We start from the raw sequence: 19,136 nt of genomic DNA on the forward strand, positions 1-19,136 counted from the left end.
ATGAATGATTTTAACATCTAATATGTGGATTAATACAATTTTTCTTGCATTAAAATGCTGCCATAATGTATTTATGAATGTTGGTTGCAGCGATACTATGTATCGCAACTACATTGATACGCTTCCAAAACACTGAATTACACAACAGGAAGCGACATAAGGTTTATTTTTAGTCTTATTATATGCACTCCATATAACTTATAGGGCTTAGCAATAATATTCATACTCATGTATCAAACGAAGCAAAAATGGAATAATGAGCAGTAATCTATGTTTGATGATACGAAATTACTTATCGTAAATATTCAAGTCTTTCTGCATTAAAATGCTGCTATAATGTATCTATGAATGCTGATTGCAGCGATACTATGCATCGCAATCACACTGACATGCTTCCAAAACACTGAATTATACAATAGGAAGCGACATTAAGGCTTATTTTTATTATATTTTTTATATGCATTTTATATAACTTATAGGGTTTAGTAATAATAATTCTATTTATGTATTAGATGAAGTAAAAATGGAACAATGAGCAGTGATTTATGTTTGATGATGCAAAACTATTTATTGTAATTATTTGAATATAGTACTAAGTAATGTGTTGAAACAGGATGTGACATCAGAATTTTCAAATCCTGAAGTTATATAAAGTTTGCATTGCTAGTTCTAATTTAACGGCCTGAGGAAGCCATTGGGTGAAAGCGCTAGCCGAGTGTGTTTGTTTCGTTTATAACAGTTTAATAAAACAGTTTGCTAATTTTAAGTTATATGCGTGGTGCCTTCGTTAAACAATCTTCGTGAAGCTAGAGGAATTGGAAGTATTTTATTTGCTTTGGATTATCTTTTACAAATGTTTGGAGATGATATTCTGTGGAAACGCCTGTAGAAGTGAATACTGTTTGGGTGATTTGGTTTAATGCTTGTACACCATATCGGAAAAGTGAATACAGCCTTGGTGTGCAATTAATTGATATCAAAGGTACTGTCATAGTCTACAGCATTGTAACTTTTGGTGCTATAGTTTGCGGGACTTTTTTCAAGTATTAATAACTGATTTACAAGAGGCACAGAGTTCTTGATACATAAGAACTAACCATATATCAGCGAAGCATTTGTGATTGTTGAACTCTGCAATATCAATATTATCAGCCCCAACACCAGTCATTTTTTTCTTTTATAGAATATTTAAAATATGTCCATATTTGTACCCCCAGTTTGTCAGGCTTTGTACAGATTTTTTGCATTAAGAGGTTGAGTGGTATATGCAAAATTATAACTAGGAGTCTGGAGATATGCGTAGAAACAGTCAGGTAGTGTTAACAAACATTCCTTCCACAGGTTTACCAGGTAAGAGAAGTATAATGTAGTTATAAGACAGTTAAAGTATACACTGCGTACAAACATACCACTGCCCAAACCCAAGGCCATAGGGTATTGTAATAATACCTGTAGAGTAATGATTAGCGCAATGGTCATTAAAGTTGTGAACACTGCAAGGCTATACAAGTTAATTGACATCTCCCTCCGCCCCCACCATATCTGCAACAATAATCTAAACATACAAATCAATGGGTATGTTTTACACCAAACCTACTGTTGGGACATATGTCGTGTTTTTCAACAAATATTGAAATATGTTTCTATTAATGTTCCATGCTGAAATACTATCATTGGCGGCCTGTTGCTATCAATGTAACCTGCATGCCATTGTAATGGCCACTGTGGTTCCATATATGCATGTGTTCTGTTTGCTATGCAACTGTTCCAAATCTGTTGTTTTGGGTTACTGGGAATATCTATGCATGCCGTTATAAATAATTCTTGATTGTGTTGAATATTACTAACCCACATATGTTCTAAAACTGTAACACCATAGCAAGTTTGGGAAGGCCGGTCCCAGCGGATCCAGCTCTACCACCTCCTCTGGCCATGGCACCAGGCTCCAGCACATCTGGGACCCACCCCAGGACCTCCTAGTTCGCTGGTCCTGCACCACCTTTGGGTGGAACTGCCTCAGGGGATGGGGCTCGCCCCCCCCAGGAGTGGAACCAGACAGGATACTGTCACCCGAAGCCAGGTCTGGGGTTTGGTGCATAGCGAGCTCTGAAAGGAGTTTGGAGATCTGCTATGCCAGCTTGAGGGTCATGTGGTGCAATTAGAGGGTCAGCCTGCCCCTCCTGCTCAGCCCCCAGCATAGCCACCTTTGGAGCCATGAAGGTGCAGTGGTGACTGCCCATGGATGAGGACCTCAGTCCCACTATTTCCATTTGGGGGATCATGGGCTTCTGATTTCCAAAGACCCATCCCCGTTTAAGGTGTTTACCCCCCACATGTGTCATATACCACCCCTGTATGCTGTCTTGTCTGTCTTCCTACCCAACCTACCTACCCAGCTATACCTACTATCCTTTCCCAACATCCTACTCTCACCTTAAAAAAAAAAGGGCAGTCTGTTCCCAAAAAAAAAATTTGCCCCATCCATAGCTGTCCATTTTACACACATGTCCACTGGACTCATGTAATCTGGTCTAATTGGCTTCACAACACATTATTGTTGTACTCACCCCTCTCTCAGGAGTTTGAGTGTCCAGATAAACCTCCAAATTTAGTATATATGCACAGCTGTCACTGTAGAAGAAATGTACAGCTATGGACCTTCCCTACACCCATCCTGCACATCCCTAGCTGCTTTCCCTATTGTCTTTCCCTCTGCAAGCCCCCTTTTTCACCACTTTTCTATCACCCCTTTTTTTCTTTTCTTTTAAAGAAATTAACATGGGGCTAAGCAGGAATAAGCTCTTTTAAGCATTAGTAAGTGGAATTAAGCCTGTTTGCATGACACTAAGCAATGCCTACACCGATTAAGCACTTTCAAGCTACCTGTCTGCAAGCTTATTTAACCGGAAGTTAGTATTGCTTACCGCCATACAAACCCACGCAAACCAGCTTACAACTGCTTAAAAGTGCCTTAATCACTCTGTATCTAACAGCCCTTCTTCTGCCCAGAAACAAAAGAAATTAGCCCTTGCAAGTCTCGAACCCAGGACCCTGTACACTATAGCCAGAGCAATTTACCACTAAGCTATCTGAGCTGTAGATATGCTAGATATTTTCTCAAACATATCATGCAGCATAGTCATTCAACAGTTGGGAAAATGTATATATATATATATATATATATATATATATATATATATATATATATATATATATATATATATATATATATATATATATATATATATATATATATATATATATATATATATATATATATATATATATATATATATATATATACATATATATATATATATATATATATATATATATATATATGTATACAGATATATATATATATATATATATATATATATATATATATATATATATATATATATACACACATATATGTGTATGTATATATGTAAACATATATATATATATATATATATATATATATATATGTGTGTGTATGTAGTGCATTCGGGCATTCGGACATCAGATCTACACTTTGAACCTCTCACTGCAAAACATCTGACCAAAGGCACTGTAAATGGGGGTGAAGGGGCCCAAAATAGGGAACTCTTGTAATTATTGCCATTATCCCTTCCTCCACAGCTGAAGTGTTTTGCCTTGCAACAAAATAGCCATACATATATATATATATATATATATATATATAGAGAGAGAGAGAGAGTATATAGAGACAGTGCACAGAATATCAAACAGCCATTATTCCTACGGTTGCCACCTTTTCAAATGATCAGTGTCTGATTCTTCCCTACAAATGAGAATTATTGCATGAAACATAAAGCCACACACAATGCAAAGGACATGACACCACACAGTTTGCATACATATAAATGTTTATGTGTGTACTATTTCACTTGTTTATGCCAATTTTAAATAATTTAGATGTTTGAAATACATTACTGATTAATGCAACTCTCAAAGAAAACATATGATATAGTAATCTGCAAAACATAACATACTTTGCTGTCTAGACTAAAGCCTTCAAGTAGTACAATAGTAAAAAACACACTTGCCTTGAAGACAAGAATCAATCAGCACTTAATTACAGATGTAGTTCAACAGCCTCCAATTACACTCTGTAGTCAACCCCCTAGGGGGAAAAGTATCAATTGTCACAATGTAAATGTATCCATTACATAACAATGCTTAACTTAAAATGTCACTATCACACTGGCAAACAGAACTGTGTGCTAGATAGTAAGCTCTAGACTACCACTGTTCCCATGGTGAAAAATATGAAAATGTACAGCCATATACCTTTATATTTCTTATTACTGATATTCCTCACATGTTGTAACAGCCTAGGTAGAAACATTTAATACCCCTCCCCCATAAAATGTCTTACAAGGGCATATAACAGTGTTCTCTATACACTGACCGCCAGACTGTATAGGGTCACACATGATTTGTCCAGCTGTAGCCCTCATATATATGGAGTCTACCCCATAACTTATGTGGGAGTCCACAACATCACTGGAATGATAACAGGAATGTCAGCACTAAATAATGATAGACAATACCTATCAATCTCTTTCTGCATGACATCTGGACAAAGCCTGGCATATAAGTGGAGGACAGAGGCTGAAACACAGGGCCATATTTGAAATATTGCTGTTATGCACTGTGAAAGTTGCTGGTGTTACAGGATTGGTTGCAACATACCCTTACTCAGGAATATGAAGTCGGAAACACAAATGGATGTTGCCATGTACTGATAGCAATCAACGGAGAGAATGCCACTGATATGTCAGGGACAAGACCTGTGCGGGGAATAGACAAAATGTAACAGCCAATCCTCTGATCATTATGTGGATAGGCCCACAGTTGAGAGCTATGCAGACAGACTGCATTCCATGCAAAACTGGCATGTACACACAAACCCTGTAAAACTAGCAGCATTTAATGCATATAACAGCAATATTCACACACTGTCCCTAGGTCTGGAATCTTTTACAAACATGTAGTTGGCCTGTGTCCACAAGTCCTGTTGTAAGAGGTATTCCTACCTGTTGCCTGTAACACTGCTGCCACCACACATGCAGGATGTCTATCATACATGAAAGGTAAAGGGACAATAGCCACATGATGTAGTTATTTATAGTAGTGGGTTGCTATGACATTGGCTATTGGAAGAACTACAAAGTTGTCTGCATGCAGTTAGCAAGTAGAGAACAGCAATTGGTGCAGAGGCCATCACCTGAACATGAGCATCACCTACAAAAGCCATGCTTCAACCTATTCAAACAAGCTCAATCCCAGTAGTGGAGAAAGAGAGAGAGAGAGAGACACCAAAAAAAACACATAAAACTTCAAAATAAGAAATAAGAAACAAGAAGACAACCTGTACACAGAAGGAACCTAAAGGTAAACCAGGTATGTGAAACATGTAAGCATGTAATTGGATGTAGTACTTGGTCTGTAATAATGGGATAGATGATTATGAAAGACATATATGTGCTATCAATACATGGTGTAATGATGTCCTGCTGAACAAATGCTATGGACATAGCATCTGGCTCTGTCTGCAGTGTGCCATCCCTGTCAACTGTGCAGATATTCACAGAATGTCAAGATTTAGCCATCATAATGTTTGTCATGTTCCTCCAAACATCTATATTAGTCTGGAAAATATCTGGAGATGGAAGTAATGAAGTAATGACAGACACATGAGTTTGACCCCAACAACTTCAGAACAGTCATGGTAATGTAAAATGTATCATGTTACAAACTTCATAGGTTTGTAATAGGCATATCTACGATCTGTCCCTATATATCCCCCCTAACGTTAGGCTTTGCCCTAAGAGGTGGATAGGTTGGGTCACAGCTGAGGAGCCTGACACACCCTGGGAAAGGACAGCAAACATATGGCAACCACTAGAGTGTCTGTCAAACAGTCATGTCTGTGCCACTGCTAGGCCATTTAATGGGATGTTGCCCATATCCATATGTTACCTGTGAATATGAGTATTATACATGTTTGCATTGTAAATCTAGGATACTTATATAGGGCATGAGCATAGTAAAGCACTGTTCCAGATGTGTGAGTTAAACTGCATGTGATATATTGAATTAATAACATTTAACTGTACAGTGTTCTTCTGGACAATGTTCACAGTTGTGACAGATATCTGTAGTCACTTACACATATACTTGTGTTATGGCAGCTATATTAATACTTTATCAAAATTGACTTCCCTGCTTTGTTACCCAATGATGTGGACCAATGACCAGAAGTCCTGGTATAACAGGTTGAGACGTATGATTGAGCTGCAAGACTGTAAATACAGTGTGCCATAATGGCATAGAACACAAATGTATACCAAGTATCCCTTGAGCATATGTATGCATGTGTATGGTCAGCTGAAAGGCACAGAAGTAATAACACGGGTCAAAAGCAGTCCAGAAAATAGGATGTGCATGTTGCACATGTGTGTGATATCACTGTCACTGCATACAACAAAATAAAATGTGTACTGCTACTGATTGTTGCATTGCCATGACGCTGATATGGGTACTACCATAGGCATGCTTATCACATAGTAATCAGAGAAGTGTACAACTGTGTTATGACCCACTGTCCATGCTTACCACTAACAGCTATATCAACAACCATATACACTGGATATCAAAGTGTACACACCCCTATTGGAATGCAGGTCTGTGTGCTGTATGCCAATGAGACCGCAGAAAGTCATGTCAAAACATTTCTCACCTCAAATGTGACCCATACCCTGTACAATTCTATTGAAAAAGAAACAAAGCTGTTTCATGGAAGGTGAGCAACCATTGCCAAGTGAAGATGTGATATGACGTCAGAGTACAAACAAAGACAAATGGATGCTGTAATCATCTTAGCAGGTGTTTACACAACATATCAGTGTAAGGGTGTGCACACACATTCATCTGGCTTATAGTATTGAGTATTAATTCCCATATGTTTCCACAGGACAGGTTGTTATGTTCCCTATTGAACTGAGCAGGCTATAGGACAATATCACAGATGGGGATTGTGTTGACATGTGCTTTTGTGTGTTCATGTTCCAATTGCACAAGTACCATGCATTGTAACAGGGGTGTGTGCACTTCATATCCACAGTAGCTATATGGAATCAGCAGTACCTTACCTGTGCAACCATCCTCCACCAATGATAGAGTAACCCCCTTGGTGGACAGCACCAAGACACAAAGCACATAATAGGTTGCTATACTGGCTGTACAGGGACACATAGGTGCAGACCACAACTTGGAAGCAAGTGCACCTCTATCTGAGTAAGCATGTAGGTTCACAGGTGACTTCCTGTAAGGCTGACTATGACTATAAATCAGACATATCCAAACCACCAAGGCCAGTTGCAACCATGTCTCCACATACGTACACAGTCTCACAGCCAGTAACACAAGTCATCCTGTATTGGGGGTAAATCACACCTCATACACACATGCCATGGATACAGGAAATCTACATCAGACAGGATAGACAGGAACAGTGGTGCCCTGTCCACAACATTAGTACAGGGGGATATGCACATCAACCACACTCCTGCCCACATCAGTGGTAAGCATGGACATAATGCCAACTGATGGCAACAACAGCAAGTCTCCATGGGGCATGAGAACATCACAGTTTGCCTCCTACATGAACACAGGCATGTGTTCACAGTTCCATCACACACTACAGTCAAACATACACATGCCACCATCCACACACCATCCACATGGAAGATGGCCACTGTCATCCCTCTACACAGAAATGAATGGTGAATAGTGGATTATGCCACTAAGCGTTCAACATTGGGGGAACTGGATACATCAGGGCTAGGAATGTAATGCAAGATGTCAAAACCATGATAGCTTACAGTGTTATGGCATAGTCTGGATTATTTGCAAGTAATATCCACTGTTGATGTGCACGTGAACAACCATATGAGGTTCTGTGACCTTTATTCCTGTTTGTCTTCCAGGAACAAAGTCCAGGGAATGTCTGCCCACATTCACAAACCTGGAAAATGATGCAATCATCCAATACTTCATCATGCATCATGCCATCCTATTCAGTCACAGGGCCCAGGATCTGCAAGAGAGGACCGCCCTGTTGACCGAGATCATCCACAGGGTAAACAATGTCAGCCTACACAACCGTAATTATGAGGTGGTGTGGCATCGCTGCACAGATCTGATCCACCAAGCCTGTCAGTGTGCTGCTGCAGTTAGGAGGGACCAGCTAGCCAGAGGTGGGTGTCATGCTATCCATCCCCCACTGACACATGCAGAGGAGCCCCTCGCCAGCCTTGGTGCACCTGTCCACCAGCCAAGCCAGCAGGCTGAAGACAGCATAATGGAGGTGGGTGCCACCCACACAATGGACGAGGAGTGTGCAGGTAAGTCCCTAGGGAAAATTACTAGACCACTGTTGCTTATCCATTTTCATCTGTAAAGTATCTATATGCATATGTCAGATAAGATAGTCTGTTACTGCAGTGTAGTAATGAACAGATGTACATAATCTCTAGTATTGTGGGTTTGTACTGTCAATGTGCTGAAATGCTGCCCCCACCCTGTGCCAATGGCACAGGTGTCGCTACTGCCATTACTTCTCTCACATAACTATTTAGGTCCCTCTGGTATACAACTGGGGCAGCAGCCTGTAGCTAGTGAGTATGGAGTTGTTGTGTTCAGGTTTGCCAATACACTGGCCATGTTATCTCCATGCTATTTGCCATGCACACATTTAACACACCTACCCATAATGCATGCTATACATGTTCACTTATTGTTGGTGTTAACTGCACTGCATCACAGTGGTCCCCATGGTGGCATATCTGAAGGGTATGTAAGAGTTCTGCAGTATACCTAACAACCTGTCATTGCAAGTTATGTGGACAGAGATGGACATAATGCTGGGGACAAATGGCCTACAGTAGGGATATGTCTGAAACATTACCCTTATACAGTGGCTACAAAAGTATATACACCACTATTACGATCGCAACTCTCCCTGATATAAACAACGGCAAACTGCAATACCACATTCCACACCTTTTACAACCTGTAATGTGATCCTAACATGGCAATGAATGTGTAATATGGAATCCTATGTTAGGACAACAAATATGGGGAATACATACCTTAACAAACACTGTAAGCATATGTGTGTACACACTCCAAACAACATATTGTGGAAGCAGTTTGTGATGTACTGACAGCATTCACTCTTCTTGAGTACACATCTTCCATCAAGTCAGGGCCTCAATGTCACACCAAGTAATGGTCTGCTGTATAAGAAGTATGTCCATGACATTTGCCCACTCAGCTGCAACAGAGGCAGCCATGGCTTGCATAAATCTTACAAACCATAAAATGGATCCCATATCTGAAAGGTAGCACTCAGAAATGGGAAAAGTAGCCTTACCTCACCATTGCATATACCATGGCAAATAGTGAAGACAGTCATGTATGTCTGTATGAAGTATGGGACAACACTGATGTAGAAAATAAACAGCTGCCCATTCAAAACAGATGACAAAACATGTTGCAAACTGGTCATGGAGGTAGCCCAGAAACATGCAGCAACACTGAGGGACTTGCAGGACTGTTTAGCAAGTACTGCCTGTGCAGTACCTTTGTCAACAATTGCCTGGATTCTGCATAAACATGGCCTATGGGTTAAGGTAATCAGACAAAAGTTTTGTCCCACATGATACATCATCCAGGGCTCTGTATAGGTAGCATAAGCATAACATCAAGTCTCCCAAAGGCATGTGTTGCAATGTGTAATGGTGTTAAGAGACCAAGGCTCAAACCTACATACAGTATTCATAAAGATACATGTGGTGTGCAAGCAACACCTCACTCCACCTCAGGGCCACCATCCCCAATATTTAGCTTACTGGTGCCAGTGTACACCTTTAGGTTTGCTGCTCATTAGCTGGAACTAGGCCGGTAGACATTGTGTTTGGAATTTGGAACACTGCAAAATAACACTCATGTGTGGCCCATAGTTGTCAAGTATCAGCAATAAGGCTGAGGTTGGGGAGGGGTCTCAGCTTGAGACACAACAGTGAACTGAAGCATACATCCAAAGCTTGTTAAGAATGGATGTATCTGAACACAGTGAAGGTAATGAATTGTGCCAGACATAGCCCTGACTCTACAGCAATGGTGATGGCATTGTGTGACCTCCAATGGCTATGCACATGAGATGACCTTACAATCTGGCAGAGTTGGGGGACATTTGTAGGGCAGAGTGACCAGATAATGGCAAGTAAAGATGGGCCATGCTAGTATACCCCTTCCAGGAATAGTGACTGCTGTAGTTCACTTAAGAGGTGATTCAGCAAACCATTGTGTTAAGGGTGTGCACACTTATGCAAACCACATATTGTATGCATCTCATTCAGCATCTGCATGACTAACGCAATTGTTTGATACTGCATTGGATTGCACACGGTCATATGTCACATATCAGGTGTGAGGACCACTGCATATCATAAAAGAGGCCGGCATGTCAAATAGGGTGTGTACACTCCTCATATCTACATTAAGCTTTGAAGGTTCTTAGTGTAACCAGATTGTATTGCACATACATGAACTGCTGATGATGAGATCTGTAAATCAAAGGACAGGCATTAATTGCTGACATCAGTCCTCATATCATCCTAGGTATGTGTCAGCCAATCACATAGGGGTTGTGAACAACAGAGCAAACATAACTGCCACACATATACACATTCATCAATGGTGTGTACACTTGTTAGGTATGGTGCACATTACCTGCCAGTGTGCCCTACAGGTGCACAGAAATACTGTGTACCTGGGTGCAGTGTGTTCCAGGGGAAGGAGCATCACCTAGTAACACAACTCGTGCATCACAGAGATGTATAATGTTGGTAACAAGGATTCAGTATGGCTGCAGTGCATGCTGTTGGGTGCCATATGTAATGCATGTTGACTGTTGGGTAATGAGAGGACTGTGTAATATCTTTGTTCCACCTCACCTGTAAGTGTGTGTGTCTGTGTGTGTGTGTGTGTGTGTGTGTGTGTGTGTGTGTGTGTGTGTGTGTGTGTGTGTGTGTGTGTGTACAAGTAAACCAGAACATACGGGTCTTAATTTACATTTCTTTTCTGCCCCTCACAGATGGTGATGTGGGTCAAGGTCCCTCCTACAGGCAAACTGATGTTAGTATCCATACAGACTCTGCCAATGATGATAGGCATACTGAGGCACAGGCAGGGTTATCAGGGGCTGAATCTCTGCCATTGGTTGACATCCCACTGTTACCCACCCCATCCCTGCACACAATCACAATGACCATACATACCACATCACCAGTGGCCATAGATAAGGAACAGTTGGTGGGTGGTGGCATGGGACAGGAAATTGTGGTGACTGTGGCAAGTGTGTCTGTACACAGCAGCTATAGCCAGGTGACTGGCAAGGTACCACACAGGCAGATGTACAGGGGTGCTCATAGGGCTGCTGGCCATCATGCCCCTGGCAGAGGTGCCACAGCAGATGTCACCAGATGCATGTTTTGGGCTATCATGGAGGCATAGGCATGTATGGAACATTACACCAGAGATAGTCTGAGGTTCCAGAGGGCTACTGTTCCTGCTGTGTGTGACAACAGCCATGATCTTGCAGGTGCCCACCGTTATTTTGCATATCTGGACTTTTAACTGGTAGTGCCCATGCAACCCCTGGCAGGCACAGTTCCTGTGTCCGTGGCTGGGCACAGTGAACTGTACACCCTGTGATGTACGGTCTGCAGCTGTCCAACAAACTCCTGTATAGGGCAGCCACATGGCAGAAATGTGTGCATGCGTACATGCACACATCACCAACACAGCTAGGGCACCTTCATACCTACACACACCATATCTGCATAGCCCATTTAATAAAGAACCCCCTAACCCACAGACATTATGTCAAACAAACAGTTCAGTCTAGGCCTTTAGAAAACCCACAACACACCCTGTGCATATGATGATAGCTGTGCCACATCCCTGTCATCCATAACATTGATGCAGGGACAGGCTAATATGGTTCTGATGCACAGGGTGAATGTACTAAGGTTTAGCAATTTAATGCTGTTTAACATGTTTTCAGCTGGAATGATTAATGCTTACATGTCAGGGTGTGTAGCTGTCCAGCCATGATGCATTATAGCTGTTATTAACAGTGACTGATTGTGATCTCCATAATGTATTCTGTTTGTGTTCTAGGTGTCTGTGTCAGCAGGATGTTGGTCTGCTGTCCTTTCCTACAAGGAGTGTGGCACTATGGTGAAACATTGACTGTGTCATATCCCGGGTACAGCTGAACACAAGTAACAGGTCTGTATGACAGCCACTGCATATGCCACATGGCTGATAGGTCTGAGGGGTGTATACAGGTGAGTGCATGGTGGCTGATGTAAGCAACTCTTCTACAGTGGACAATTGTAAGTGTACTGGGTGGCACACACCAAATGTTTGTGAATAACACACACAGAGACTTTGGTGTTGATGCAATACACAGAGAACACTGTTCACATGGATGTACTTCATTTTGCAGTGAACTTATTTTGGCCTATGTAATTCCATGAAGACCAAATTGCTAAAACATCACATCAGTAAATAATCAGTCCACCAGTTTAATGTCATTGACAATGGTACTGGCAGGGTATATGTCCTCTTCCCCAATGCATTGCAATCCTGGAGTTGGTAAACATAGGTGTGCTGGTGTGGGTGGCACAGTTCCCCACTTTGGAGGGTGTGGGGTGGCATATAACTACTTAACCTGTTAACATAAACAGTACAGTATAACAGCACACTAAGAGAGGGAAATGCACAACAATAGCCCCAGTGTGGGTGGCTATGCCCCAACAACCACACCCAACTCTATATACCAACTCCAGTATCACTCTACAGCTGTACAGTGAGGAAGAGGGCATTTACACATTCACTACTAGCTTTGATGGAATGAACGTCCACAAGATGATTGCTTTGAAATGTTACCTTTTGCCAGTTAGTTCTCAGACAAATGATCTCCTGGGACATATATTTTCTGCAAACTGAAGTAGATCCCTTCACATACATACACACTTACTTGGCAACACTGAGAGTAGAACCCCTCCCTAGGTGCTTATTGCTACTAATGTGTTTGGCCTTAATTGCACACCACAGAGCTTTTAGGGTGAGGTGTGTCCAGAGTTTCCTGTTAAGTGAAGAACATCACCAGGCCTTGAACAGTATTATAATGGGGGATGTACTGGGTGTTAATGAACAATACATAGTATGACATACTGTCATATACACATTGACAAACACATACAGTCATACACACATTTGACAGACCTGGGTTTAGCAGTGCTAACTACCTTGTCAGTGAGTCCATACTGTTACAGAGTTTTTGCACACAACACATGCATCATTGGGCCGGATAGTGTAATCAGTTACCTGTATGGTTGATGGTGACAGTGATCCTCATACAGTGGACCTTGGGACATGTACTGGGGGGTACCATGGTGTAAATACAGTATACCCAGCACCCACAACCCACATTGGATATTGCACTCACTGAAACCCATGATAATGCTCTGACATACCCACATTCACACATTGACCAGGACTGCAATACAAACCCTTGTCTATCTAATCAGTGCTACTGCAGGGATATGCATTTATTACACATGCCACAGGGATAGTAGGGTGAGGGTTTGTCATGGCTTTCCTAATGTCAGCAACATCACCATCCCTTATAATGTATGGCAAGGTTTATTGTATTTGGAGAATGTGACCTCAGAATGCTGTCTCCTACAAATATGCACACTCACACACAATTGCACACATATACACACGCACACATATTCATATTTGCCAGGACTCAGAGGGCAACTCACACCTATCTACCCATGTGTAGAACAGTGTTATCCTGGTACTGCAAGCTCCAGGTAGCCCATAGGCTGAAGAGTTTAACAAGGTACATGTAATGTCAATTGCAGCAGCAGCCATTTCTAAGTATAGCAATGGGGGGGTGTAGTGCATGAGAAGACCCTCAGAGTATTTTCAACTACAAGTTTACAAACACACAGACACTGTTATTCTCAGTAATGCACATTGATACATTGGTCAGTACTGCGGTCCATAGGTGCAGGTGTCCCTAGGTATGTGTCAGGCTAATGTCCATGGAGAGATGAGAAGAGTAGGGCATGTGGGTACACTGGTATCATACCACCTGACATTTGTCAGCAGGCCATCTATCAGCTGAAGCCACTTGAGTGACCCCCAGGGTAACAGTTAACTTCAACATCCAATCATCTGTTTTTCTCTTGCAGAGGGCCAGTGAGGTCTCCAACTGACATGTATGCAACATATATTGCATAACATGGCCAATGTCTGAGTTAGAGACCTGTACTCAAGCACATTCTGTTGACTGTGGTAGTCTTATTGAGGTATTCATGGCATGTATATACAGGGGTATATAGGGTTGGGTTTCCTAGCTGTGAAATTCATGACACAGCTGGGCAGACATGTAGTGTCAGTCAATCAGAGATTCATAGGTTCATAGGCAGGTACTAGGCTATTCGCCCTAGGGCCTATATAAGCCTAGCCAAAAGGTACCCTGGCTTTCGCCACGCAAGAAAATTATTTTCCTGTGCCACTGTCAAGCAGAGCCACAGAAGTGATCCCTGGGGTGAATTTCCTATCTCCCATCTAATCATCAAGATTTTTCTTGAAGAGTGCTAATGAGGAGCTTTGTTTGATATAGATAGGTAGTTTGTTCCAGAGTATGGGAAGTCTCTGGGACAGGAATCTATCCCTCCAGCATGTACTGTTTATTGTGAGGACAAGGTTTAGGTCCCTAGAGTGTAGCTCGTAAGGATTGGGATTTCTTTGTAAGCAGCCAAGATGGATACCTGACATCTGCACATCTGTGCAGAGGACAGACAAATTAGCTAGCCAACAGGTCATGCATTAGGACGAATGTTTTGATAGATAGACATCTGACATTGATAGGTATGCCATTACTGCATGACAGCAGTCCTCAATGAGCTGTCCTAAACACATAGTAGTCTACAGTGTAAGTACCTCAACACGAATCACCATTTTGAAATAAGGGAGAGGGTATATAAACCTAATGGTAGATTTTCGTGTGAATCTAAGGGAGTGGTTTACTGTGCCAAGTGCCAGGCCTGTAAAGCTTTCTATATCGGGAAGACTGAAAGAAAGCTCAGGACACACATTTATGAGCACATTTATGCTGTTAACAAAAGGGACACAAACAATGCTTTGGCTAGGCACATCGCAGATTTTCCAGACCATGCTTTTAAGTTCTCTGTGTTAAAACAAATTAATACAGACATTAGAGGAGGGCCTTGGCAGATTAATCTAGAAATTGATGAACTCAAATGGCAAATTTCTACTGCTGCTTATTTACCCCCAGGGTTAAACGAAATGGTCTCTATAAAATGTTTTCTAAAGAAGTTGGCTTTAAACAGATAATAGTTTTACTGGTTTTACATGTGAGCCTTCAGTTTAGTCAAAGTATTAGTGTCATGGAAGATTTGTTTTTAATGGTCTAATAAGTATTTTTTATTGGATTTGTTTAACAAAAATTTTATTAATTGTTTTTTTAATATTCACACACAGCATCACTATTCTTATATGTTGGTTCAATTGATAGTTAGGACTCTGTGACTCAAGTGTATTTGCCTAAGGTGTACTCCTTTGGCTTTTTAAAATCTACTGAATTGTATCTGTCACTTTAAAACTATTCAATTAGTTTCAACAATCAGTTAATTGGCATTGTATGTGTCATTTATAAGCTTTGCAAAATGGTAGTACCTTGTCTGAAGAAGGAAAAACACAGTTTGTTTCAAAAGCGCTTAACTCAATAAATTGTTTGTTTCAAGTAATCTGCTAAGCCTTTGGTGCTTTTGATTCTTAGTTTGTGTGTTTGCCTTTTTGTCTAGTAGTCTACAGTTAATATCAGCATATCAGATCACTATCCAATAGGAGATACTTAAAAACATACAGCTCAAACACCAAGAACACGATAGTCAGTAGTCAGAGTCCAACTTTGCATGCAGGGGTGTATTGGTTCAGTACTACAATCTTCAATCTACTCTTACTTGGAAAAACACTGTTAAAAGTAGTAACGTAATGATACAATACATGCAAGTGTGGCTGCATATAACCTGGGATACTACCCATGTATGAAACACATACAAAGAGAAAAGATTGCTGTACTAGCCATGTATGCACAGGTGTCCCATACAGTATACTCACACCCGTTGCTACTGTAACAACAGCACATAGAAGCATGTTATGTACATGGAATTAAATACACTTATTAAAGATGTCATTACCCTGCTATTTTATCAGACTGGAATGTGATCACTGGTTACCAGGGTTGAGCAGATTTGCACACTGGTAAGCGAAGCCTATACGGTGTAAGCACCTTTTCATTTAACCATACGTTAGCACCACTTACACCATTGTGAAAACCAATGCAAACTCACTCAAAACTGCCTTAACTGCTCTGTATCCAACAGTCTTCAACCCAGGACCCTCTAGACTATAGTCACAGCACTTAACCACTAAGCCACCTGAGCTGTAAAATGTCTGTTGCTTTTTCAAATATATCATTCAGTACACGTACTGAATAGTAGTGAACAACTGCTTTGACTACAATAATTGTTTACTAATGATTAGTGAAAATAGTGTTGAATCAGTCATGTGTTTATATCTAAATATACACATATCAGATAAATATGGTGGGATACATCTGAGAAGGTATATACAACACTCATGTTTACACATAACAAGGATCTGGATATATATATATATATATATATATATATATATATATATATATATATATATATATATATATATATATATATATATATATATATGGGATCCGTACTGATCCCCGAAGGAATTTTGTACCAAAACAAAAATGGCCGAGCATACTTACAGGAAAGTGCTTTTCACTGAAGAAGCACTTTCGCAGAAGTATGCTTGCAGCTAGAGGGAGTTGTGGGGGAATGACTATTGCAAAGACTGTACTTTGGTGTGGATAAAGGAAAACCTCCCTTCTCCACCCTGTAGTGCGATCGTGGAGTGAGAATATTAAAGTAGGGGGGGGGGGGGAGCACAGCCCCCACACATGGGGGTGCAGGGGGGCTTGCCCCCCTACATAAATGTTAATTTACTGTTTTTTTCTTTTTTTTTTAACAGACTTTAGCGAAAGCACTTTTTCGGTGAAAAGCACTTTCGCTAAAGTGCATTCGGTGATAGTGAATTCAGACTGTTCAATGTTCGTTCAACAGACCTAGATCCATATATCTATATATATATATATGTATATAGATATATATATATATATATATATATATATATATATATATATATATATATATGTATAGATATCTATAAACTGTATATATAACATATGCCCATAACATAGAGTGCAGTCATACCTCAGCACCATAACTCTCAGCCTCTTTGCGCAAGGGAACGTAATGTAAGTATTGCAGTTATAAATGTAGAATGTTGCTACAATAACAGGGGTTGTGTCAACAGACATGTTGTGTAGGAAGGTGCTTCTGAAACTGATATGTATGCCATCAGTTATTGACAGACATCATAATAAAATCATCATATTAAAGTACCACACAAATCACAAAGTATACACAGAACTCCTTAGTGCAAGACATGTGGACCAAGCCTGACAAAGGGGATGTTTACATCCATGAAAATGGGGATATATCACAAATACTGGAGTAGATAAGCTAACACAGTTGATGCATTCACACCCTCCTGTCTGTCCTAACACATATTAACTGGAGAAGCAGCGATCCCAAGTCCACAGACCTTCCACTAGTTACTGACATACATCTTCACAGCATCCCACTGCTTTTTTCAGAAATACACAACACATATGGTGGCCAGGCAACAGTACATCTGACAAAAATCTGGACATAACATCACACTAGGTAAATACACTGAGCTGCTAGGCATGCCACCAAGCACTGTCTAAACTACAGGCAGACTGCCACAATACTAACGCAAGTGTCCTATGGGGAATACACATGCAATTGCAAATATAGCAGGCACTACAGCCATGTAACAGCATGGAGTAACAGACACCAGTGTGAAAGTGCATACCCACAACCAATCTGAACACAGCCACAGTCACATATGGTAAGCCTAATTAATATTACAGTATATGAAGTGTGTGAACAAAACCGTCCTCATATTTGCCACTCACAGACTAACCCTACATATACTGGCCCAATTCCCTGTGTAGTCTGATACCTGACTGTGGTATGAGACATGTCTCATTCTGGCCCTACAAACATATACACTGATAGGGTACCAGAAACTGGAGCAGCATGCAACGTCAGATAGAACAGGACCAAGAACACTGACATCTACCCCAGTCTGTACACAGGCCAGATAACATATTCACAATACACTGCTACACAATACTGACACTGTCAACAATCACCATAAGTACACAGACCTCACTACTGTACAGACTACAACAGAATGTCCAGGTTTTGTCCTCAAATATAAGGCCTCCTATACATAATATGTCTTGCATTCTAATATATCACTGGCTTGATGTCAGGAATGATGTCAGTAAATAATGGTATACTGTACATATTCACCTCTTACTGCATGACATATGGACAAAGTGTGACCGACTTGGGGGACAGAGGCACAAACACAGGGCCAATATTGACATATTGCTGTGATAAACTGAGAAAATTGCTGGTGTAACAGGGTTTGTTGTGACATATCTCTTCTAAGGGATATGAAGTCAATAACTCACATGGATGTCACCATTTACTGACTGCAATCATTAGAGTATGCTACTGCATTTCTAAAGACAGAAAATGTGTGAGTAACACACCACATCTAAGACTCCAAACTCTATCCAGTCTGCAGATAGCCCTACATGTGAGAGTTTCCTCAACCATATAACATTGTCATGCCAGACTTTAAATCATGCAGAACAGTCATATCCACACAAACCCTGTTAAACCAACATTACTTCAAATGTAGAACAGCAATACTTACATTCTGTCCCCATTTCCGGAACATCC

At 40.8% G+C, this 19,136-nt stretch overlaps 1 protein-coding gene across 1 annotated transcript in view; it reads left to right on the plus strand.

The window, feature by feature from the left end:
- Positions 1-19,136, plus strand: part of PLG (plasminogen) — a 791,307-nt gene that overhangs the window by 576,810 nt on the left and 195,361 nt on the right. The gene's annotated exons all lie outside the window — the stretch shown is intronic.

The sequence above is a fragment of the Protopterus annectens genome, chromosome 1.part0 (genome assembly GCF_019279795.1).
Source record: "Protopterus annectens isolate FY-2018-M chromosome 1.part0, PAN1.0, whole genome shotgun sequence".
Lineage (NCBI taxonomy): Eukaryota > Metazoa > Chordata > Ceratodontiformes > Protopteridae > Protopterus > Protopterus annectens.